This window comes from Lonchura striata, chromosome 1 (genome assembly GCF_046129695.1).
Source record: "Lonchura striata isolate bLonStr1 chromosome 1, bLonStr1.mat, whole genome shotgun sequence".
Classification (NCBI taxonomy): Eukaryota; Metazoa; Chordata; class Aves; order Passeriformes; family Estrildidae; genus Lonchura; species Lonchura striata.
The window spans coordinates 142,439,114-142,464,043 of NC_134603.1; the positions used below are offsets into that span (position 1 = coordinate 142,439,114).

At 44.5% G+C, this 24,930-nt stretch overlaps 1 long non-coding RNA gene across 1 annotated transcript in view; it reads right to left on the bottom strand.

Moving 5' to 3' along the window:
* Positions 1–11,320: 11,320 nt before the first annotated feature.
* The window catches only part of LOC144247590 (uncharacterized), a 48,092-nt gene continuing 34,482 nt past the window's right edge, over positions 11,321–24,930 (bottom strand). The window contains exons 2-3 of the long non-coding RNA XR_013341221.1: positions 16,873–17,035; positions 11,321–11,849 (exon numbers count right to left, since the gene is read on the bottom strand). This is a non-coding gene — a long non-coding RNA (uncharacterized LOC144247590). The remainder of the gene's footprint in view (positions 11,850–16,872; positions 17,036–24,930) is intronic.

Sequence of the window (24,930 nt, forward strand, 5' to 3'; positions counted from 1 at the left end):
CTTCATTTAGCCTTCTGACTGGAGTTCCTTCATTCCCATCCTGCCTTGACAACGACATGTTATCTGTTTGAAAAACACAGAAACTGTGGCGTGTCTTCATTATTTAGCCAAACTGATGTGGAAGCCAAAGGTGCTTAGAGGATGCAGGTGCCATTCCCAGCCCGGCAGTGAGATTCCAGCAGTGAGGATGCTCTGTGTGTGTGGAGATGCCTGGGCAGCTGTGATGGAGGCCAAGCCCCAGGGGAGCAGCATCAGCCACGTGGGTTTTGTGATTTTGTGACCTCTCTAAATTAATGGCAAAGCAGTTTCAAGGACAGTAAGTTTCCTACCTGAAGGGGGGGGAAAAAAAAAAAAAAAAAAAAAGGGAAAAGCAAAAGTATTAAGCCTTTGGTTCTATCTTTTAGAGATAAATGAAAGTCGGGAAATTTCATGAGCAGTGAACATGAAATGTTTAGTTTTAATGAAACTCCAGTGTGCTATGAGCTGTTCTTCAGTCACAAGATGAAAAGTCCATCAGCTGCCCTGTGTGCCCAAGCTGATGCCTGTGCTGCTTCTTCCTCAGGCTCACCTTGCACAGCAGTCAGGGAGCAGTCTGACGGAAAGAAATGTGTCCTTGGAATTCAGCAGGGGACAGAGCCCTGCCGTGCCTGGGGCACTGGATTTGTTTCTGCTGCTGACCGGTTTCCAAAATGTAACAAATCACCACCTCAAAATTGGATGTAGTTGCAAAATTGTAGCAGTTGTATGTCCTTTTTTATAAAAAAAAAATGAGAATGGGAAAAATGTTACAGAATAACTATAGGAAAATTGTTACAGAAATAAATACTAGGTTTCAGCTCCGGGATGGGAAACATCCTTCTGAGGTCCTGAGCTAATAGGACAAGAAAGAGGGACTTAAGGCTACAGAGAAAACTTAGAGAAGAGAAAGCAGAGAATACATTGAAGATACATTGAGGAGTAACTGCTGTTCTCTTTCAGTAATACTTATATGGCATCCCAGTGGTGATTTTGGTGGCATTCCCAAATTCTCTATAGCCACAATGCTGTCCAGTTACTGTTTTTCTGCACAACCTATCCATATATGTAATCAATAACACAGCAATATTCAGCAATGCTGTATGATGAGCTTGAAAGTTTTTTTAACATACTGAATTCCAAATAGATGAATGGATGCTGAAAGAAGTGACAAAAAAAATGACCAAAAAAAAAAAAAAAAAAAAAAGAAGTAACCAAAAAAAAAAAAAAAAGTGAAAAAAGAAATTTTTGTCACTTTGGCTAGAAAGTTTTGTCACTTTGGCTAATCTCAAGAGTTGCAATGTGTTTCAGTAAATACCTTAAATTTTAGTAGAATAAGGCACTATGGCATATCTATGCAGAACATAAGGTATTTACCCTAAAAGGCACTATTGTTCAGACTCAGTAAAAATTGCTTCAACTGCCAACAAGTGTTGTACTCACACTCTTGAGTGAAATTATTCTAATGCAATTATTGCTGGTAAACCCCAAGTCTGTACAAGCAGCACTTTACCCGTTTGTGCTGGCAAAGTGTACCTGGGATGGTGATGGCCTCCAGACTGAGTGGCAATTTGAAAGCAAAGCTATTTCCAAGATAGAAGATATGGCACTACTAAAAGCTCGGGTTTTGCCATAGCAAAATGCTACACTGGGACTTTTATCATCAAAGTAATGAAAGATCAGGACATGACACTCCAAACCAACACAGAAGTCTATAATCGAGAAATGAAAATACTTCTTGGGGTACAGAAGACCATTAGAGGTGAAGGTAATGGTGTGAGGATGAGAAAAGTCCATTTTGGTCCTGGAGGCTGTAGTGAAGATAGGTGATGGAGGAAGAGAGAGAAAAGAGCTTAATCTGCACTGTGCTGAGCATTTCTTCAAAGTGGGTTCTTTCTCATTTATTTACTACCAAGGTGTCAGTCTGTACACAATTCTCTGCTTGATAGAGGTTTTGATATGTGTTTTGCAGTTCACAATCTGATGCTTTTAAAAGTGTTTTTTTTATTATTCTTTCCTTGGCAGAATAGCTTGTTTAATTGTTGCTACAATAATCTCTAAATTTCATCAGGGAAATTCAATATTATAATATCTATCAAATCTGTACTTTGTCATTTATTGTTCATATTTTTCTTGAACAGTTGTTATAATGATATTTGCACAATCTAATTATCACAAAAAAACAAAAAAAAAACCCAAAAAAAACCAACAAAAAAAAAAAAAAACCACAAAAGAATGTGATGACCAAATTAACTCTCAAAACTGACCAAAAATTCACTACTTTTGTTTTATCCCTCTGCTCTTTCATGGCCTCTGGTTACTAATCTGTCACATAATCATGTTATTTGTGTGTATCATGCCTATCATACACATTGCATATATGTTTTCTCTATGGGAAACAACATATTGTTATATATTCACTGCTTCACAAAAAGTAATCTGCTTTTTTGAAAGCTGTAAATAAAAAAATAATTAAACTGATAGTTGGGACTAAACATGAAATGTGCTCATGAAAGGAGCACTTTTGTGGCAGAGTTTTTCCTAGTAGCTCACCGAATATGGGAGTTTTGTAGTATTAACCTACAATTAGGTAAAGTGCTCTAAGGCCTTACCTCTACACTGGCAGGACCTAAAAAAGATCTTTAGAAATTATGAGAACTGTGGCAAGTAATCTTTATAATACATATTTGAGAATGCCATTTTGGTGTTTCCTTTGGTTTTCCGGTGAGCCTCACGTCCTCTGATTCTGCTTTTAGATTTTGACATTTCTGTATTGGGGCCTGTCCTTGGGTTTTACTCATCATTGGGTAAACTAGGGTTTGTGTAATGAACACAAGATTTACATTCTGTGTTAATTCAGGAATGAAGAGGATAAATTATTAAATGCAAAAAAACCCTGAAACATGCCTACACTAACTTTGCATTGTTCCTGCTGATCTTCTGTTCTTCTGCCTGGAAATCTTGCTCACTTTTAGTTTTGGGCCCGAAGAAAGACCAGCCTTACAGCACTTACTGGGTCCTATTCCTGTCTCTTACCCTTCTAAAAGAAAAAAGCTCTCTCTTTAGGCCAAATTCTGCATGGGTATCATCAGATCTCTTGAATTCTGTGAAACTTTCTACATTTTTAATGACAGGTAAGCTATTGCAAATATATAGAGGGAGCATTTTGTTCTTTCAGTGTGTAGAAATAAGACCTGCTGAACCAAACTGTTCAATAAATAAGTTAATTGGAAAATCATGTGAAATCCTGAAAAAAAAAAAAAAAAAAAAAGGGCTCCCAACAGGTTTGCAAGTTCCTGTACTCAAAAAAGGTACTTGGATTCCCACTCCCTTCTCAAATCAAATGAATCCTATAATGGGACAATGTCTCTCTGGACAGTAGGTCCCAACTTCTTTTGCCCTGGCTGAGCATAATGCTCTCACTGGTCCTCTCCAAACCAGGAGCTGAGCTAAGACTGGCACAGACTGTTTGAGCCCTTGTGATCAGAAAAGGCACAGCTCCGTTGTTGGAGGGAGGGGGAGGAAGGTTTGACCCTTCTGGAAGTTGGAGTGGGTTGTCCTGCCAGCAGCACTTTCTTGTGAGCTGCTGCCCCGCTGGCTAGGCAGTGTTTGCAGTGGCCACTGTTAAACAGTGACCAGGGCAAATGATCTCAGCTGTGGCTGAAGAGATAAGAGGGGCTTCCATCAAGGCAAGCTGGCTAAGCTGACCTCAAGTCAGCTTTTCTTCTCTGGTTTAGACAGCTCCAAGGAATGCCTCAGGCACAAGCCAGCAGTCATGCTTTGGAGGAGTTGCTGGCTTACATTGCTCAAGCCCAGAGAAAAGCTGCCCCTCAGTCTGTAAATTACAAATTCTTGAGAGTAGTGATTCATGTTCTCCAGAACATGGAATTGTCTTTAAAATCCTCCTTTTATCTTTTTAATCAGGCTTCTTACTGGCATTCTGGTCTCCCAGACAATCTGTTGTGTCCTGAAGCTTAGGGAGAGGCACTCTATAAACCGAGAAACAAGGAATTCTACCATTTACATTTGTGATGAGTGTTATCACCATTTCTGTATCTATTCCAATTGTAATTATAAGGTGAACTTTCCTGTCTTAAGAGAAAAAAAAAAAAAAAAAAAAAAGGAAAAAAATTGATGAATTGTAGAGTTGTGTTTGCACTGTATGTCCCCTCAAAATGCTTTGTCCCTCCATATCCCCTCTTTGTACCTGTTTGGTCCATCCCAGCTTTCCCATCAGTACCTGTATGTCCATCAAACCCCAACCCATCCCCCTGTCTCCTCCCAGGTGATGTGTCCATCACCTGGTGACCCTTCCCCTTTGTCCAGATCCTTCCCCCAGGGTCACCAGGTAGCTGGACCCTGGCTGGGGCTCCTCCCCGACCCTCCTCAGGGGTCACTCTGAGGCCTTGGCCCCCGAGAGCCACTCCCATGTCCTTCCCCCATTGCCTGCTTGGGTTTCTCTGCCCCCCTATACCTGGCTGCTCTGGGCCAGGAGACCCTCCCTCTTGCTCCAGATGTCCTTCAAAGCCAGATGTGGCCTGGGATCTCTCCAGGCCCTCATTAAACTTCAGAACTAATCCTGAGGGAGAGCACCTCTTTCCTTTGCTTGCGGGATCAGCTCGTCTTTGGACTCACGTGGGAGCTTCTCCAAGCCCCCCAGGATCCAAGGAGAAGTTCCTTCCCTCTGCCCACCTTGCCTCACTGCCCAGCTGGCTGGGCTCCACAGTGGATCTGTCCCTGTGGATTCGAGGGGGAGACACAGCAATGAATGGTAACATAACTTGAACAGGGTTACTCAGACGAAGTTGGGAACAGAACTGAGGATTCTAACATGGGAAAGCCTTGTGCCTTACATTGGCATGCAGTTTGTTCTGAAGGACAGTGGCTAATAGAAAGTTTCTGTGATTTTCAGCAGCCCAGGGCAGTGCAGCCATTAGCAGCTGCACCACTTGACAAACTTAGCCTCTTGCTCTGTGGTCAGAGGCCAATTCTTCAGCCAACAGTCTCAGATTTTGTACACAATTAAAGTGTTGTATGTGGGGTCAGCAGATGCCAAAAAAAAGGGCTCTGGTGGGACTTTTGGCTGGGTGGTTGGTTGCCACCAGCAATTTACTTCCAGAATGTTCCCAGAAGCCAGTGGTGTTTTGTGCCTTGTTGCTCCCTGCACAGGCTGATGCTGGGGTTGCTGCTGTACATGAAGAGGTGAGGATCTGTCAGACTGGAAGGGGCTCAGGTTCTGCCAGTGGTGCTTACAAAGGGGAAGAAATAATTTGATTATTCCTGATTCTCTATAGTTCCTGCTGATTCTCTATAGCTCCTGCTGGCTCAATACATCATCTTGTGCCTTGCAGGTTTTTGGTGAAGGTCACCTGTTAGGGACAAGTATTTTGGCTCCCCACTAGAGGCTCCACCTGCAATCCTCAGGGGAGAGGAGTGGAGAGGAAAAGACACCTCAGTGCAGAAAATTGCATATATCTTTAAAAATACAAATTGTTCCATCCTGCTTTACAGAAATTGCTCATCTCATGATTACTTAGGTCAGTAAAACCATTGTAGGATCTGTTTTTTCACCTTTGCTATTACAGTGTTCTGATTTTTCAACATTAAGGAGAAACTTAATATCTACTTTACTGTAGTTTCATATTTAATCTAGTTCTTATTGCTTCACCATTTACAGTACTGCATTGCTTACTTTCTGATAGTGGAAATATATTTAGGTCTCTGAAATCTGAATCTGTTCCGCTTACTGCATATAAAACTAATTGAAAAAAGCTGGAAATTCTGATGTAAAAAAATTATGCACATATGTTGTCACAAGAACCATCTATAGGTCAAAGACCATTTGTGTTCCTTGTTTTTTAAGCTGTATTTTCAAAGCTGCTTTTCAAGTCCATCCCCTGCTCCTCCTGGCACCCAGTTCTGTCAGCTTTGCCCCATAGACCAAACCCACCCAAACACTTGTGCATGCCTCGTTGCTGCTGTGGGTAAATAAGGTTTCATGCTGTGGCCATGTTCCAGTGACTCTACTGCCACAAGAGCCAGCACTTGAGAACACTAGAACAGGAGGCAGCCTGGCTTCCTTGATGCAGTAGAACTGCCTCAAACAGACCATTGCACATGGTCTAGTCATAGACTTCCTTCTAAGCACAAATTTTAAATTCTTCTAGGATGTCTCATGGTTAATACTCTTGTATTTCACAAATTAACCTTTCCTGTAATCCACCACATGAGCTCTCTCCTGTAGCTTCTGAAATGCATTTTGCCCATCCTTTTACTTAGGTATGTAGACACATTGTTTCCTGACATGGAGTTTTCTGAGTACATGTTGATATCCAATTCCCCTTGTGGAATGCAGTCTTTGCTCCCACAAAAGGTGCATGCTGCCATCAGTGTCATACAGTTTATGGACATGCTCTGCTGAATAACCAGCAGTGACAAGGAGTAAGAGAATGCTGCTGTATAATCTATCTGAGGTGCTCTAAATTTAGGATAATTAAAAAAAAAAAGCAGAAATAAATTAAATAACCTTGTGACATACCGTTCCCTTGCTCTAAATATCTTGTAGCCACCTACCCTGTTTTTGGCCTTGATCTCCTAAGCAGTGGTATTTGTGAGCTTGTGCTGTATGTCCCCTTCTCTCCACCTTACATTTTGACCTGATGATTACACCTAGCCAGTTTTGACAGGGAAAGTGATGTGTCAAAAATGTGAAATCCTGGCATGACTTCTGAAACTTGGCTTCCTAGGGCAGAGGACCAAACTAATGTCCTTTGCTAGGCAAAGGCAGCTATTACTGCATCCCTTACAGCGCAGTTCTGAGCTGCACCCAGCATGTGCCACTGCTTGTCCAGCCAAGAGCAGTAGGAAAAGTGAGAGTGGGTTCCTAATTTCAGTCACCCTCTTGTTTATGCTGTTATTTGAAAGGACAAAAGATAAAAGAAAAAAAAAACCACAGAAGTGCAAGTATTAATGTCTAATTAGTTATTTACTATTGCACTGCCTTTAAACAGGAGACTTGAATCATGGCGCTAACTACAGTGTCTGGCCATTATCCATATGGGACACTGCCAAAAGAACTGATACCTTCATCTCCATCACAGGCTAAGAATCATGTTTATTTGCTCATTCTGCAGCCAAACAAATAGGGGATTCTGCCATGCAAAGTAGAACTAACCCAACAATGGAGTCTTTGTCTCTCAGGAGGGCCAGAATGGAGTGTGCTGCCTTGAAACCTCATCCTTTCAGTGGAAAAAGTGAGTGCAAGTTTATGTCCTTCATGAGTGCTGTAACATGGAAGTAATCATGAATTATCTTGTTATTCCCACATCAGTGTGCATTCAGTCCAAATGTTTTAGGTGGGTTTAAGCCTTTCTTGCCCTCTTGCCATTCTCCCCAAGCATTACAGGTGAAGGAAGAGATGGTCCATGGGCTCTAATGGATTAATCAGCTGGTGCTGATGCTGGTGCACTTCTGGGAATGCCAGAAGCAGACGTTTAAACCTCCTGAGAACTGTGTTTCCAAACTACAAGTCTGCAATTCAGCAACCATTGCAGTCAGTATTAGTAAACCCTCTCATCCTCTGCCCTTTCCCAGAACAGCCCCATCAGGACTGATTCATAATAAGTTAACAAGTAACCACCCATTTTTCATTAATTATTTTTCAGCTGAATCAGTTCCCCAAGTAACACCAAAGCAAGAGAAAGGAATGTTGGGGGGTGGATTTTCTTCTTTTAGACTGGTGCAAAGCAGGCACTGAACATGTTCTGAAATGTTCTTCACTTTAATTTAAAGCTGGTTTCCCAAAAAGAAACAACCTGTACAGTTTATTAGTCCAAGACACATAGCCCAGTATCAGGGTTGAGAAACAATTTAGGAAATAACCTCTCGTTTGTAGACAGCAGCAGTAACAGCTCATAGTTAAACCCAGACTACTGGTTTTGCTCTGCTCTTAGTCCTGCATTGACATTGGTTACTCTGAAATGTAAGTGAGCAGTGTTGTGTAAATGATCTCCTTTGTTCTGTGTAAGTGTGACTTCCAGCTACTGCTAAAAACTTATTTTGTGATGCAAGCAGACCGTTTTTGTTATGAGCTAAGGACCTCTTCCTGTGCTGTTTGACTTAAAATAGTCCTTCCTCACTCTCCCACTGCAATGTCTGTGCTTTGCCTGCTGCTGCTTTTGCTCAAACTACAAAGTAGGCTCTGGATTACAGGTATTCTACTTTTCTGGGTTTGCTTTATTCATCGCAGGGTTTCTGTATGCTCTGATAGGTACCAGAGTGAAGCCAAGAACAATGTTGGTGAAGGTTGGACTGAAGGCCAAAAACTGAAGTAAATTACAAAAGTGAGCAGGACCCCAGTAAGAGCAGGCTGCTGGCAGCATGTCTCTGCAAATGCAAAAGTGGCTGCTGAGTTATTGTCAGAGATAGAAAATGTCCTTTGCCCTGTTGTGTCAACCCCTATTTTTTGCTTTCAATCTGCCACAAGAGCAGAGGGCACAATTAACTCCATTAGTCATTTAGCAGATTCAAAGTCTGAATGGGTTGGATTTTCCCTATAAATGAGGGGCTGGCAGCAGGACATCATCACACTGAGACTGGAAGCCAGACATAAGAAAAGACTTGAGGGCCTGGCCCTGGAATAAAGTCCAAGCATCTCTGTTGGGCAGCTACAGAATGTAAAGGGAAAATAGGTGCCTGGCATTGCCTTGTATCAGGGATGCACTCAGGTCTTTCTGTCCATGCATGCTCCAAAATATGGATTTCTCCCTGAGAATCTGTTTTTCCATATCTGTGCTGGACAGGGCTCACTGCACTCCTTCAAGCCCTTCTCCTGCCCATGTGCAAGAAGTTAAATTATTCATCTGAGGAGAAGGAACCCAACATCCTATTTAATCCACCCACTGTCACCTCAGTAGTTGATCAACATAACCTAGTAGACACAAAGTATTTCAGAGCAGCACTGGTGCACAGCCTTCCTTTTATTGAGGATGTTTTCCTCTTTAGACAGTGTTTCAGGGCCTGTGAAAAAGGAGAAGGTGGAGAGAGGGCACGAGTCATACAAACAAGCATAGGCACCAGAGGGAACCTGTCTCTGATCCTGTGGGAAGAGCAGTCCCTTGGCAGAGGAGATGCCCCTGTGTTGTTGCTGTGTCCCAAGGACCAGTCCCTGCATGTTCAGCCACCATGGTGGTGGAGATGAGAAGCACCAGCCCTAGCACAGCACAATGTCCTTGCCAAGTGCCCTCGCTCCAAGCTGCTGCACAAGGAGCAGGTGCCTCTTCCACACAATCTTTGGAAGACCTCAGAGATGACCTCAGAGCACAGCCTGCAGATCAGGCTCATTAGGAGGTTTTGGGATCTCTCTAAAACAAAGTGTCCCTCACCTGGGCAGAAAGGATGCCCCGACCCACTGGCGCTCAGGTGACCCTGATCACCTGGGCACAGGGACCTCTGGCTGCCTGCTGGAGGGGCTGAGGCATCTCATTAGATCTGTAGATGTCTACATCAATCAACAAACACATAGACTGGATATTTCCATCAGCTGTGATGACAAAAAAGAACTGCATCCGTGTCCATTGCCTTGCAGGTTTTCATCCAGTTTCCATATGAAATCTTTCCAGCTGAGAGTATGGCTCTACAGTGTTTTCAGACATGGCCTCACAAAAGTTTTTATATAGCTATCCAGCAGATGGTCAGCAAAGCTTCCAAAAAATACCCAAAGATCAACCTTGTTTCCCCCTCCCCCTAGGTGAGCAGTGTGCTGCCCTACTGAAAAAAAAAAAAAAAAAAACAACCCAACAATTTTTGTGGGCATCTGAGTGGGTCTTGGTCCCTTTCTGTCAAAGCCAACAGGCAGAGCTGCCAGAGGAAACAGCCAGGTGCCTGCTTTTCTCCCCTGTGCAGGAACACACGGGGTGGAAGGCAAAAGTCCTGGATCACAAACATCACATTCAGGATGGAAACAATTGAACCATTTCTACAGCAGGGAAAAAAAAAAAAAATCTTTGTCTTTGGTCTGGTTTCCCTATCTTTAGGGGAAAGGTAAGTCTAAGTTATTACCCACAGGCAGGCTGTGGGATCCAATTTCAGTAATGCTTATCTGGTGAAGCACAGAGGCTCTAGGAAAGTGAAGCTGCTGCCCTGGATGGGGCTGGAGCATTGCCCGTGGTATGGAGGTATCCTGGTGCTCAGTTCCAGATGCCCCATGCAATAGGGGCTGTCCTGTACTTACTGCTCAGATCCCAAGCCTGGCCAGGAGGGAAGGCAGACCATGGCTTTCTTGCACATTTGCTGCAACATATTAAATCCTACCTCTGTGATGGGGCTCTCCCATGGCTGTAGCCCCCCCAGGGCATTGGCTTGAAGACATTGCACAAAAGAAGGCAGAAGGACATCTCTGGGCCTGCTTGGTGTTTAAAGTCTGACAGCCCTGCTTGACTCTGCCCCAGTAAGGTCTGCTTCAATCTGCTTATCATTTTCTGCAAAAGTTCTATTTTTCATGTGGAGACTTGCATCTCAGATTTGTTAACTGTTTGTCAACAGTTTGTCAACTGTTTTTTATTTGTTTGGGGTTTTTTTTGTTTTTTTTTAAGTACAGAAGAGAGGATAAGTACCTTGTCCTTTGAGAAGATGGATAATGAAAGTGCTGGTGGAGCATTCTCATTATTATATGTATTATGTGAGAAGAGGCAAATAATGCTTTTCTTTCCAAAGTGTGGCTGCCATGGTTCTTTTTTCTACTAGATTAGGCAGGCAGCAGGTTTGTGGAGGTCAAGTCCCTCCTGTCTCTTGGGATGGTACTAAGGCAGAGAGCACCTGGATAGAAAAGGTGCATGGCAAACCCTGCTAAAAACATGGGAGAAGGGGCAGGTCAGCCAGGCAGAGAGATGGGAGACATGGGCCTCTGCAGCCCAGGCTGGGGCTCCTGGGCCTGGTGGACAGGGTGTCCAGCTGCTCTGATTAACCCCATGGTCCCTGCCCATGGTCATCCTCCAGATCATGCTGGGACCTGAGGCTGTCCACATGCAGGATAGGAAGGGTATTTTCTGCCTTTCGTTTTGTGTTTATTAATGCAATTAGCTCAATATTTATTTATTAAGGTACAAAGCTTACTTAAATTCCAAATGTTATGAGACAAAACACTATGAAGAATGAGTTCAATATGTATTCCACATGCTTGTTACAGCAGGCAGGTGAGAATGGTTCATGTGCATGTCATCTGCAGAGCTAAAAGGCTTTTGTTCTTGATAACCAGCCTTCTCTGAGACACAATGAGCTAAGGAAAACACAGGCAGATAAAATTGGATGTAGTCATACTTGAACATTATTTAATCCTGTTGTGCAATACCTCACAGTAAAACCACCAGTCGTAAAGCAGCGGAATTATTTATCTTCATTTCATGGAAGAAAATCATCCTTGGAATCAATTTGGTGTTTCACTTTTTTTCCCTGGTGTTTCCCAGAGAACTAGTGCTGGACAACTTGTTCTCGAGACAGGAAACTCTGTCTGGACATGATGGAGGATGCTTCTTCCAACTGTCCCAGCAAAGGGGTGTCAGGCTTGGTACGGCTGTTTCCTCAACTCACTCAGGAAGAATTTTCTCACTCCTTTTAGTCTCACAGCCTTTTACTTTTTGGTGGTGGTAATCATGATTCCAAGCTGTGAAAACCTATTCCACTGGTAGTGGCATGCTCTCTGAAGAGCTGCCACTAAAACCTCTGTGTGTTGGGCAGGCAGGTCACAGGATTATCTTGGTAATCTGTGGCAATGCCACCACCCCTCACCTCCTGGGTGCTGTTCCATTCATCAAGCAGTGTTTCCATCACCCTGTTTCCTAGAGGAAACAAAAATGCAGCAATGATAATGATATTTTAGCCTTATAAATACAAAGACCCAAATGAGAATAAACTGTCCAGAATCTTGCACAAGAATGGAGACAAAGGGTACCTGAAAATCTGGAAGTTGCCCACATTTCTTTAGAGATCACTGCCAGCAGCCAACATCTGTGCACCATATGAGCAAGTGAGAAAGTGTCTTTGAGAAGGGTGTAATGTTGGTCCTGTGTCAATAGTGGATCTAGTCCAAGGTACTGAAGCATCTGCTCTATATTTCAGTATTTTATTTCTTACACTTGTAAGGATATTTGAGAAGGTGAGTATCCACACCAAAAAGACTTCATTTGAAAGAAAAGTTAAGATGTGTTCACCACAAGCCAAAATGCTCACTATACTAGGAGGTACTTTGGACTCTCCTTCAGGCTACATGTCAGCATTGGAATCACCAAAATGATCACCATATGTAGGTCTGTAAAGCTCTGAAATCAGCTGTGTGGAGAGCAGCTCTGGATGGTTACTGCTGGGTGGTTAACTGCCAGTGCAGGGAATTAAATTATTATTGGCTCCCAGTGTGACTCCTATATGCTATTAATTCATTACCCGCCTCTTAATTGCCAGCAGAGTGGAGCAAGTTTCTTCCTTGTCTCAGGGAGTGTCACCAGAAGAGGTTTTTCAGTGGGGCCCAATCAGAGAGGCCCACAGGCCATCCTAGATGGGACATAAGTGGGAAATGGGGCTTGGAAAGCAACAATTTAATCCATATCCTGTACACTCACAGAAAATATGGACTTCTACTGTATGTGACATGGAAGGGAATGAATCACAGCCACAGTTCATCCTTTTCTCTTCTGCAGCTTCTCACTGAACCAACAAGAGGGATTTTCTTTTTCTATATTTACAACATAATTTGCTATGCCTTGGGAGGCGTGAGATGCTCTTTTGTGCTGGGATGTTCTCCCCAGCATAGCAGCGGAAGGCAATTACGATGCTGGTGATGTGCTCTCCTTCCCTGAAGAGTTAATGAATTCCATCCTCCTATTGTTGCAGAGTTTCCCCGGGACCTGCAGCAGGGCAGGATCCTCCATGCTCTGCAAAGGGTTTGCTTCCTGGTAACAGAGCAATCCATTAGCTCTTGTAGCTGTTGTTCTTGAACTGAAAGCTCTGTGCTCTAAAGCCCAGCAGGAAGAGATAATTAGCACTAAATTGTGTATTCTGGGCAAAATCCATCCACTTTTGCCAAGATTTCACAAGGCCTCAAATACAGTGGAAATACATGTGGGGTGGATGCTTTTTGCATAAATGTGGAAGGAAGTGTGCATGATTGCCCTCTTGGTCAGCGCAGCCCAGAAACAGGATCTGGGGTCAATGGGGTCCGTGCCAGCTCCACACCCTGGGTGAGCTGTGGGTTTGGTGATGACAGCTCCACCAGGGGATGGGGGGGAGTGCCTGTAGGGACAAGTGGCTGCAGTACCCTGTGGGGGAAATAGCCCTTATCCCAGCCATTCCCCTTGTTCTGCTGCCTTCCTTGGCTTTCCTTTGTGTGCCCTGCTGCCAGCCCTGCTGAGCACTGCATTGCTCTTGGTCCTTCAGCAAGGTGGGCTTGTGGATGCCCCAGGCTTCAGTCTGGGAGTCTCTGTTGCAGGACAGACAGAAACCCCAGACCTGCACAGCACTGTCACTGCAGCATGATGTAATTCTTTGCCCATGCACTGGGTGCCCCTGTTATATGTTCTTTAATAAACACTCTGCTGCTCCAACTCTTCTTCCTCTGCTTCACAGCACACACAGTTCAGATGTTTGGCCACAAAATGGATTTTGGCCATTTTCTCCTAGGAAGTGTCACCCGAGTCCAGCTGCTGGTCCAGGAAGATGCAGATCTTGTGCAGGTCCTGTGCCATACCTGGCAGCCCTGGCAGGTGCACAATGAAGATGCCCATGTTAGAAATGCCTCCAACACTGGGTGTCCAGGCTGTGTCTCCAAGGGTCAGCAGTCACTCCTCAGACTGGTGATGTGTCCCACAGCTCATCTCAGCTTCATTGCAGCACTTCAGGGCTGAACCATGCAATATCCCAGACAATTGGGTATGTTCAAAAGCAGTTGGTTGTGATGAATGCTAGCCAAACAACTGGATCCTGACAGGAGTCTTGCAGGATTTTGGTCTGAGGAAGCTCTGGCTCAGACAGATAAAAGGTCTGACAATGCTCTAACAGGTGGTCTAAATTTGCACAGTCCTGCTGTACCAAGCCTTACCAAACAAAAACAGAGAGTGGAAGACATCACATTTCACATCACCAGTTTATAATGGGTAGAAGGAGGTCAGGCTTCTGCTAGTTTTAAGTTTTCCTCATCTTCCCATTTCCACACAGAAAATGCCCAATCCATCAGCCTTTTGGCTAGGATTGCATCTCCTAAACATTTGGGCTTTCATATGAAAATCTTTGAGCCTTGACCGTTCATTTTCCTTAACACATGATGCTGTGAACTGGACACTAGACTATGCAGAGAATGCACCAGTGCCAATTAGACCACAATAAATTCTTCTGTATTTTACATGAAACACACTCACAGGTGTGTGTGTCCCAGAATGGCATTTGCCTTCTCTTTTGTTGTGGGCAGACAATACCAAGCATTCAATCAGTTGCTGGATCTCTGAAGACTGTGGGTCCCTTTCTGCACATTCTGCACTGCCTGGCAGATCACTCTACATGAGGGCCACAGGTTGGGCTTGTTTGTTGGTAACTTTTGCATTTGACATTTCCCTCTTAAGTGTTTTTTACTGGCATCTATTTGATTTCTGACCATACCTCAGGGGTTTTCAGAATCAATTTGGATTCAAACCTTGTCTTCCCGTGGGAAATGGTACAAGATGACTTGTGGACAAGATGATCATTTATCTTAGTTTGGGCACTAAAAGAGTAGTGAATCTTGGCTACATGGACTTATGCTTGACAGGCTGGAGAATTAGTTAACTCAAAAGGCTTTAACACTTTGATAAATTACTATTGGTTTCCCATCTTTATTAGATGTCATAATGATATGGATATTCAGATTAAAAAGTGTAGAGATTGCTCATTGCATTGTGAGCTGCTCCCCTGTCCCTGGCTACAGCCACTTTCTCTAGAACTGCTTTTATTCTGCCCCACTAAGGACTGGCTATGATGTGGCCTGGAAGCTCAGTTCTGTGCTAGGTTTTCCATTCAGGCTACTGGGGCAGTATGGGAGGGGTGAGCACTGCCAAGGCACAGTGGGATCTTTTGGAGCACCCAGCATGGAGCAGGTCACTTTGCAATGTGCCCAAAATGCTCAAAACAACGAAGGCTAAGCTTGGCCTGATGTGCAATCTCATACAGCTTGGCAGATCCTGGCACAGCCAGGTGAGCAGAGCCTGGTTCACCCCCCAGCCTCAAGGCTGAGTCCCAGGCCAGGCCTGGGCAGGGGTCACTCTGCCATTTGGGTACTCCATCGTGCCACTAAGCAACTGGCAAAGAACTTTCTGGCATTCCAATGTCAAATGTATCATGATTATATCAGAGTGTGCTGTGAGGTTTCTTGTTTTCATAGGGATACATAATGTTAAATGCCAGCCATGGCTTTCATAATAGCTTTGGACCACTGCCTTTGCCTAGTCTGTGCCAGATTTGTGACAAACAAATCTTGTTCTTGTTTGAACATTATTTAATCCTCACAATATTACAATGAAATATTGACTTAAAAAAAAAAAAAGTAGCCCACAGTCTGTTTTCTGACTACTTTTACCTCTTTCTTGATGTTAAATCTAGACTTTTTCCCACTAGTTTTCATGCAAGTGTGTTTTCAGGAAGTGTTTTCATTCTCATTGAGGAAAATGAATTAAACTGAGAGGATGTACAAACACGAGTATCCAGCAAAAGGTTACTGCTTCAATCCCAGCAGGGCTATTTGTGTAACATTCCTGCAAAATTAGACATTGAGTTTATTATGGAACCAGGATTTTTTGGTTTTCTTTTCTATTGAAAGCCATTAAAAAAATGAAGTTATAGGAGACTTTGCTTTGGAAAAGCAGTAAGAAAGAGGCAAAGAAGCTTGGCAGCAGACGTGTCAGATGCTGTAAGCCCAGGGAGTGCTATTAGTTCAAAGAACCTGAGATGGTCTTCCAGCAAGGCAAGAGCAAGCACAGATCTTCAGAGCTATTACTGTGGCAACATTGGCTTCGAAGGTGCTGACTGGACTTGCAAAGGGTTATCAAGGCTTTCTGTGGAGCATCAAATATGGGACTATTGCTGAATTTGTAAGGACTAGAAACCTCACACCCCTTTGAACATATGATGCCGAGTGCATCTCTCATTATTACTAAATAGATCTCTTTCCAGTTACTGATTGCTGGGGGGCTCTGGATGCCTCAGAAATGTGCTACATTTTTATGAAGACTTTCTGTTAATTCCTATACCTATATGCAACTTCCCTTTCCCCTCCATTTCCTGAAATAATTCCTGTGGGATTAACAGCACCTACGTGTTGGATTTGCAGCACCTGCTCTCAGATGGACTGTGAGTGTGTTCCACAACATAAGCAATTCTGCTGCAGAAAGAAAAGATGAGAAAAGGGGTTTAACTGGGTCCTTCATGGCTTCTAGAAACACCTGAGTCTTTGGAGAATAATCCCCAAATGAAGCAGGCGCAATTGGTAAGACAAGTAAGACCTTCCGCCGGTGACAAGATTTGTCATCATTCATACGACAAATCCTCATGAATGAATGTATGAATAAGGAAGATGGCATGTCACTTTAACACCCCATTTTTGTCCTGGTTTCTGTGAGAAAAAGGTGCTGCCTTTGCCTGGACCCCTGGGATGTTGATGGACAGGCTGAGCTGTCCCCACAGGGGAGCCTGCCCGGGAAGAGCAGGTGATGATGTAGCTGTGGGCAGCAGCTTCAGCATGTCTACAATCCTTCCCTCAAAGCTCAGAGTGATCTGCAGAGATCCACCTTCACATTCACCACTGGTTATTTGTGCAGCAGAGGTGTGTCTCATTCCTTCCTGTACCTGAGCTCCTGAGGAACAACTCTGGCTCCTGGGTTCTGGCTGAGAACTTCCCCCTCCTCTGCCCCTTCCATCCTCCTCCCTCCATCAGCTTCTTCCAGCCATGCTGGCATTTGGAGCTCTTGGAAGGACTGGTGCTTTGTTTAACTCTCATAACCTTTTCTGCCTGAAAATTAAAAAGAAGGAAAAAAAAATTAATGTTTTGAGTAAACACGTGAAACAGTTTTGAACCCCAGAGCTAAGCTGTGTCTCAAAATTAATTATATTTCTCTATAAAGAACTGCAGTAGGTCAAAGGACATGGTGAAGTAATACATTATGGTGAAGCTGACAGAAGAACAGTAAGTTTGGGCTTAAGTAAATTTTTTTTTTGCTTTGCTGGCTCTTGGTATGGAGCCAATAATAACAGAGCAGGAACTGTCTTGAAATGACCATGGAGAGCAGGTGTCCTGCTCTACACGTTGAAACATGGAAATAATACAGACAGTGTTGGAACTACTGAAAATAATACTCTGAGTTACAGCACTTCTGTTCAATGTCTAATAATAACAATAGTAATTATAATAATAATGTTAATAATAATGTTAATAATAATGATAATAATAATAATAATAATTATTATTATTATTATTATTATTATTATTATTATTATACTTGCCCTTAGTGGGATGCATGAGCACTGAAATAGTGTTTTATTAGCAATCACTCTGCCTCCCTGGGAAGAGTCATATGGGACCCCCTCCATTCCACATGGAAGCAAGGAAATATATTTTGTTTCAATTTTGGGGTTTACAATATGCAACCTGTTGAAGAGTCAGGAGCTCAAAGACATCAGAATTAAGAAGTTTTCCTCTCTCCAGAGAGCCACACAGGCATCTGCTACCTACCAGTCCTTCTGACAGCAGCTCTTTTTGTTCCCCATTTTACATGCTGTTTCACTGCAGCTCTACATTCTCAGAGCCAGGAATTGTGTCCCCAATTTCCAGGGGAACAGGAACTGTTCTTACAACCTCAGTCTGTGTTGCCTGCTCCATAAATCCAGGAAAAATGTTCTTTTGTGCTTAAAACCCTTTCACTCTCCTACCAGTCACTAAGCTTTTACTTATTTTTCAATAAGTAAAAGCCCTGTGTACAGATCCTGAAGGGAGATGAGCACCTGGAGGCCTCTCAAAGCCAACAGGAGTTGCTTGCAAGGGCTAAAGACCTCTCAGGATTTGACTGTGGGGGCTTAACAATCCACCCTCTGACAGGCTTTTTATTTCCCCTCAGTGTCTGTTATTTTAGACCCTGTACTTGCTGCAGCATGTGCTTCTCCTCCAGAGCCATGGCATAAAAACCTGCTTTGATTCCTGATACAGCTTCAGCTGGCTCCTCACACCATGCTGCTGAAAGATGAATTAGAAATGGTTTATCCATGCTGCAGGCACGGCCCAGTGCATCCAGCTCACCCCCAGCCCACTCTGGGCAGGCAAAGGGAGTGAGATGAAAGACAGCACCAGAAACTGCAGGGGCAAGGGAAAGCTTTCTACTCAGATTAAGCTTTGGTGGCTTTTTGCAACAGTCAAACCAAAAACATTAAGTCCTTGTACAGTAACAGTGAGATTTGTACCTGTCTTTATGCCAGGGACTGTAACACTACATGAGAGGCAAGCTTTCTCCCTAAGTACATAACCTCATTGCTGGGTAGAGGCAAGAAAAAAAATTACCTTATTTCATGTAAGTGAAGCTTAGACATTGCTCTGAAATACTGAACACCAAATATTGCTAGGGAAGAGCCCCTGGGCTGGGTTGTTTTTCATGAATGGTGTGGCAAACCATTATTTCTGAAGAAGAAAAGGGCTCACATAAGCAGGTGTGCTGCATTTAATGGAGGTTATATAGTATCAAGTGGCTGAAGGGAAAAGATGGATTGATATCTTGCTCGTTAGTGTTATGGGGGGGTTGATAAATTTTATTGATATGGCAATTTTTCTCTGAAGACTAGATTATTAAATAAGTCTGGTGCTAATTGCATGGCAGAATTGTATTAGTCTTAACAAGATCCTCTTCAATATTTTTAAAGTGGTCTTCCAGATGAGATTACAAATATGCAGAGGAAAACACAAAAAGTTATTCAATTTCATGTCACCTCTGTTTTGGTTTTGTTTTGTTTTGTTTTACAGGAGAGAGAAGCACTATAACAGAAACTTATGAAGACATAATTTTTGCTAAGAAATGAACTGAAATGATCTGCTAATGTGGGGGTAAGGGGGATAGCATGTGGTCAGTGTCAGAAATAAAAAGGTAAGAGGCAATGCTACATAGGATAAATAATAAGCCCAGAGAGACACATTGGAAGAATAATTACATCAAAGCCAGCCGAGTCCAAGTGTGTGTCACTGCTGAGGGCAGGGCAGGGCAGGACGCAGGTGGGGTGCTCCAGTTTCCCAGGCAATAGATTCATCTGTGACAACATCACTGAAATCTGCCAAGACCAGAGCATTGTTGGAACTTAAAAGTCACAAGCTTCCCCAATTCTTCTAATCGAATATGCCTTTGAGCATAAGATGCAAGAGGGAGGGGGGAAAATGGGAGGAGTCCTTTGAGTGGCAGGTGCACAGGCAGATGGAAAAGCCTGAGCTAGAGGGAGCAGGAAAGGTCTCTAAAAAGGTGACAAAAATTCCTGAGAAAATAAAATCAATTAGGACCAAGAAGAGAGCTGAACTACTGCCTCTCAGGGTGATTTGAAAAATCAAACCAGGGCATGTTAACATGCTAAATCTGTGATGGAGTGAGGGAAAGTGTGGGGAAAGGAAAAGAAAACCTGGCACCAGGAAGAACAGGTGGGGACTGAGGATAAGCTCCTTTCCCTTGGCTGTATCCTGCCACCTTGGTGGGTGTTGGGTCTGAGTCAAAGAGCAACAGCAGGATTCAAAGTGTGTGTGTCAGGGAGGGGGTGATGCTGGGCAGGTGCAGAGGGCAGTCAGAGCACAGCATCACCAAGAGGTGATGGTGCAGGTGATGCTGCTACTGCCAAAGCACACAGCCCAGGGAGGATGTTGGAGGGGAAGGGATGGTTGCTGGCTGGTGAGGAATGAGAAGCCAGAGGCAAAGAGCATAGCTGGAGAGAGGGGGAGAGAGGCTCTCAGGAGGGAAAGCCTTTTCTGCTAGGGCAATCATCCATGGGGAGGGCGGTAGAGGGGTTCTTCACAGGTCAGGCTAAGCAGCTTCTTTTCATCTGCTCATAGAGGAGGAATATCCAAATCTCCTCTTTGATTTGGATCCTCTTGAGTCTAGTGCTGCTTCCAGGCAGCAGGAGTTTCTCTGAAGCAAATGCAAGTACAGGGAGGCAGTGGTGGAACTGGACTCAGTTGTGGGAGGTCACCAGGAGACACAAAAGGGAAGACCCAGCAGAAGCAGGGCACAGAGGAGGAAAGCAGCTCAGATGCAGAAAGTGCCATTTCCCTGGGGGCACAAAAATTCGGGCAGGACATGAGGAAAAGGACTGTGGGAAAGACATCTCTTTCTCTGTGGTAGGCCACAGACAGCAAGAGAGATTTATAGGGGATAGAAAAGAATAAAGAGACCATGAAGGAAAACTGAGGAAAAAAAAGGAACTATGCTGGTGCCAGGAGCAGACTGAGGCCAGCAGGGAGAGGGACTGGGAAGAGGGACAGGGCTGGGGAGGCCTTTGATCAAGAGCTTTAGGCTGAAGGTTTGGGCTGAAGGAGCTGTGAAATCCTGGCAGATGTGCCCTAATATTCTGCCTGTTCTACTGGGTTCACTGGCTGGGCAGGAAAAGGCTGCCTGCAGCCAGCATTGTGCCACAGGCTCTTACTCTTTGTTGCCCTGTTAAAGCTTTTACAAGGCACCTGTAGGCATGGAGCTCCTTCCAGAGCCACTTACTGAACACTAAAAGAGAGTGGCTTCAATTCCACCCCTTCTTATCATCAACCATAATATCTGCATTATCGAAACAGCCTTAAATAGGTGTTTTGGTAATATTTGAAATGGCAGATGAGACTTAAATAGGTGTTTTGTATAGAACAACCTTTTCTTTTAGCAGTTTGTGCAGTGGGGATTGGTGAGCAAGTTTCATTTCTGCTTTCTATCTCTTGTAAATTTATGCATTTTAGACTCAGGACTCTGGCAGGATGTGTAGGAAGAGCACTGCTCTCAAATGTCTGTGGGCAGCACTTACGAGAATGAAATTTTGCCCTTTTTGTGTGACACTGCCCCATAATTTAAAAGTAAAATTCCATGTAACATGTTTTAACTCATCATAGGTAAAAACCCAAAAGGAGACATAGCCCTGAATTTTCAGTTAAATCTCTTTTCCTATAAAAACTAACCTGCTACTTTCAGGGACAGATTAAAACTTCGCTGAAGTTGTACACTCCTGCATAGTTCAAAGGTTGCTGGATAAATTCCCCCGGAGCATCCCTCCACCTTCCACCCATCAGGGCCGCTTGACTGAGCTGTGGGAGGAAGAGCAGGGGACGACAGGCTGTGGGGAGAGCTGCTGAGAGACTCACAGCAAAACCAAAAGCCACGGGAGAGGAGCCAGAGGGGACAGAGCAGCTCCCTTGCGCAGGGCTGAGCTGTTCCTTTTGCTGGGAAGCAGGAAATGCCTCAGCCTCTGCAGTGGGGCCGGGGCTCCTTGGAGCATTTCCAGCCCAGTCCCTTTGTGGTTCCTCTTTCATGGCCGATGCTCCTCCTCATGGACAGGGCCCCGGCTGCTGGCCCTGGTGGCTGTGCTGGCCCTGCACTGCCACCTCCGAGAGAGGGAGCGGCAGAAGCTGGGCCTGGAAGCGGAGCCAGAAATAGGGAAGGCGTATCTGAATCCCAGCGTCCCAGTTTAGCCTCTCCCGGTCACACGCCGCCTGCTCCCTGGCAGCCCGCGCTAAGGTTACAGACAGCAGCGGGGCTCCAGCGCTCTGCCCTCCAGTCACAAGTGGAGCCATGAGCTGGAATAAAAAGCAAACACAAGAGAAAGCTGCTACATCTTGAGGCAAAGATGAAGAAAAAGGAAAAAAAAAAAAGCCAACACCTCATGGGGATGGCTGTAGTGCTCTGCATCATCTTACATAAAAGCTCTTTCTCAGCTGTCCCAGTTTGAAAGTGTGGGTGAGGGTTTAGTCATGTTAAAACCGGCATCTCTGAGGCTGCTGGTGTTCGTCACATTGCTAAAATGAGTTCAGTGATACTGGTAATGATCGGGGTCCACATAATCAGAGAAGAAAAGAAAAAATATTGTTGTCAGAAACAGCAGAGGCACAGGCAACAAATATAAGGTTTGTATTACAGTATATTTTATTGATGCAAACGTTCTGCAGCACCATTTCTTGCTTCTTTCCCTCTGGGGTGGCTGCATTTTGGTCAGCATGCTCTAACCCAGGGCTGGTGCCAGACACATCAGGGCACTGACTCTATTCTGACAGTGAAGGCCGGACACCAGGGATCTGCTGCCTTCCAGTTCTCGGGCTGGGTCTTACACAGCACCATGGCAGGCTGGCCCCAGCAGGCTTCCCAGCATCCCAGTCCTTTGGGAGTCACCCTGCACATGCCCTGGCCATGAATCCCAGAGGGAATCATGGTGCACAGACAGGGGCAGCCATCCCGTGCTTGTGGGACCATGAGTGACCAGGACGGGACACATAAGTCAGTTCACAGTGAGTCTTGCCAGCCCTGGGCAGAGAGCAGAGGCAAAACTGACTTCCAGCTGATCTGGTCTCTCCCTCCTTCCCTGTACAATGGTGAAGGTGGCACAGGGCTCCCCATGGTGTTTGCTCATGAGGACAAGGCAGTTCTTTTGCACTGGCTCTTTCTGGTTAAGGGAGCAGCAAGCAGAACCCAGAGTGGGCTGCTCTCCTGCAGTTAAGAAAAGTCAAAAACCCCAAAAGGAAGTGAAACCACCCTTTCTAGAACATGGAAATGCTGAGGAGGTGCTTCATGCTCCAGCAGCCAGAGGCTTGAAGGGCAGCAGAAATCCCCTGATGTGTCAGCAGTAGGTGAGGGAGAAGGGGCATCACTGCAGACATCAGAAGGAAGCAGCTGGCAGGCAGCTGAGGCAGTGAGGAGAAGCTGCTTAGAACCTGCAGCCACCAAGGAAGGGGATAAGAGACAGGGAGTGTGTCCCAAGACATGGGGAAGGCCGCAGTGAGGGAAGACAGCAACCTACTGCCAGTCTCCAGCACCCAGAAAAGTGGAGTGTGGTGTGTAAGAACTGCACCATAACTACCCTAAGACAGGTCAGGACCAGGCTTCTCTCAGGAACCTCTGCAACAGTTTTTCCCCATTTGTACTGTAATCCTGCAATTCTGATGTTCTGCGTGTTATCTCCTCACAAAAGGGATTCTAAGCAAAGCTATGGAGTGTGTCCACAATGCAAAGTTTTCAATATAAGTCTCTTAATTTTTCCTGAAAATTGTATGTTACAATACAGTGAAACATTTAGAAGTGAAGAGGCCCCTAAAACATAAGGCATAACAAAGGTTTTAAGTGTAGTGACCAAATTATGATTACAAGGACACGGGCCTGAGATCCTAAGGCCAACCAATATGCAATATATCTTAAAAAAAAAAAAAAAAAAAAAAAAGGTAAGAAAGGCAAAGAAAGGGGCCCCTGGAAGAAATACTTTTTACATTAAGAGATTATAAGTAATAACAACCAGCTGGAGAATGAAAGATCTCAAATTTATGTAGAGATTGTCAAGCTACTCAGACTCAGCATGCCAAGAAGATAAACCTCTCTCTTCCAGGTCAAGTTACTGCCAGGTAAATTATGTCCAAGCTCTATTTGTAAGAAGCAACAGTGACCTCATATGGCTTTCTAAATTATTCCAGCAGATTTTGATCCCAGATCTTGTTATTGCCTTGATGAAATAATCTAAATTCAAATCAGGCAGCCAGGTCTGAATGCCAGGGCATTTCTGTTCTCCTGGAAATGAAACTTCTTGCATGATGGGAAAGTTGGTGACATGTGGTGGGAGATGGGAAATACTGTTCAGCCCTTGAAGGATCCTGACAGACCATGGACAGGGATGGATCCAGTTGTCAGATACCTATTTTGCATCCAATATTTTCAATACCAGTTATGTCCTTGCAGCTGACTTGGGATAGTGAAGGAGTGATACCTCAGCTTTGATATTTCCCTACTGACAATTTTGGGGAGCACTTTTGGACAGCAGTATCTATTTGAGAGAAATGTTTTATTTTCACAGCTCTTTTGATACAACTGGCATTTTATTTCTATGACATCAGTAACTGTTCAGCATAGGCACCAAATACAGGAGCTCCTGCAAGAACTCCCTCTCTCTTTTCCATGGCCCTGTTACAAAGCTCTTACAGGGCCTGGACCAGGATCCTTACAAGTGTGAAGGAGCACTGTCCCACACGCTGACCCACAGCAAAGTCAGGAGCATTTTCCTATGGGACACGCAAAGCAAAATTTCCTACTAATGTCATATAGCAGTACTAGGGCCCTGGGCAGAGGCTTGCTGAGCACCCAAAGACAAGGCGTATCAATGCAGCTTCCCCTGCATGTGTTCCCAGATTGAGAAAGAAGCATTTTAAAAGGCTCTCCAGTATAATCAGAGCTCACAGAGTAGGTATTTCTGACCAACTGCACTGACAGTGACAATGTGGACAGTACTTCCAGCCAGGAAGCTCCTGAACATAGAATGCTTCAGTTCAGTACCAGTGTGATTACAGCCATCTCCTGGCTAGCAGTAAACCTTGCTCCAGCTTTGCTTTGGTCCTGGACCTACAGATTCGGGGACACTACCAAGTCAGCCCATGTCACATGTTTGACACAAACTCCAGGCAGTCTGCAGCAAAGTGGGGAATAAAACCTCAGGAAGGATTTCTAGATGCTCAGGTCTGTTCACAGCCCTTTGGCAGAATCTGAACACACACTAGAGCCACAAATCCACTCAGAGCAGGGTGCCTGCTGGTGAAACTGCCTGCCAAATAGCTCCTCACATGGTAGTACCTGTGCATAGGGTTTGGTTTATGAGAGACCTGTGCATGACTGCCTGTAAAGAGAAGAGGGCCCGAGGTCACCCTTTATTCAGAAAGGAAGA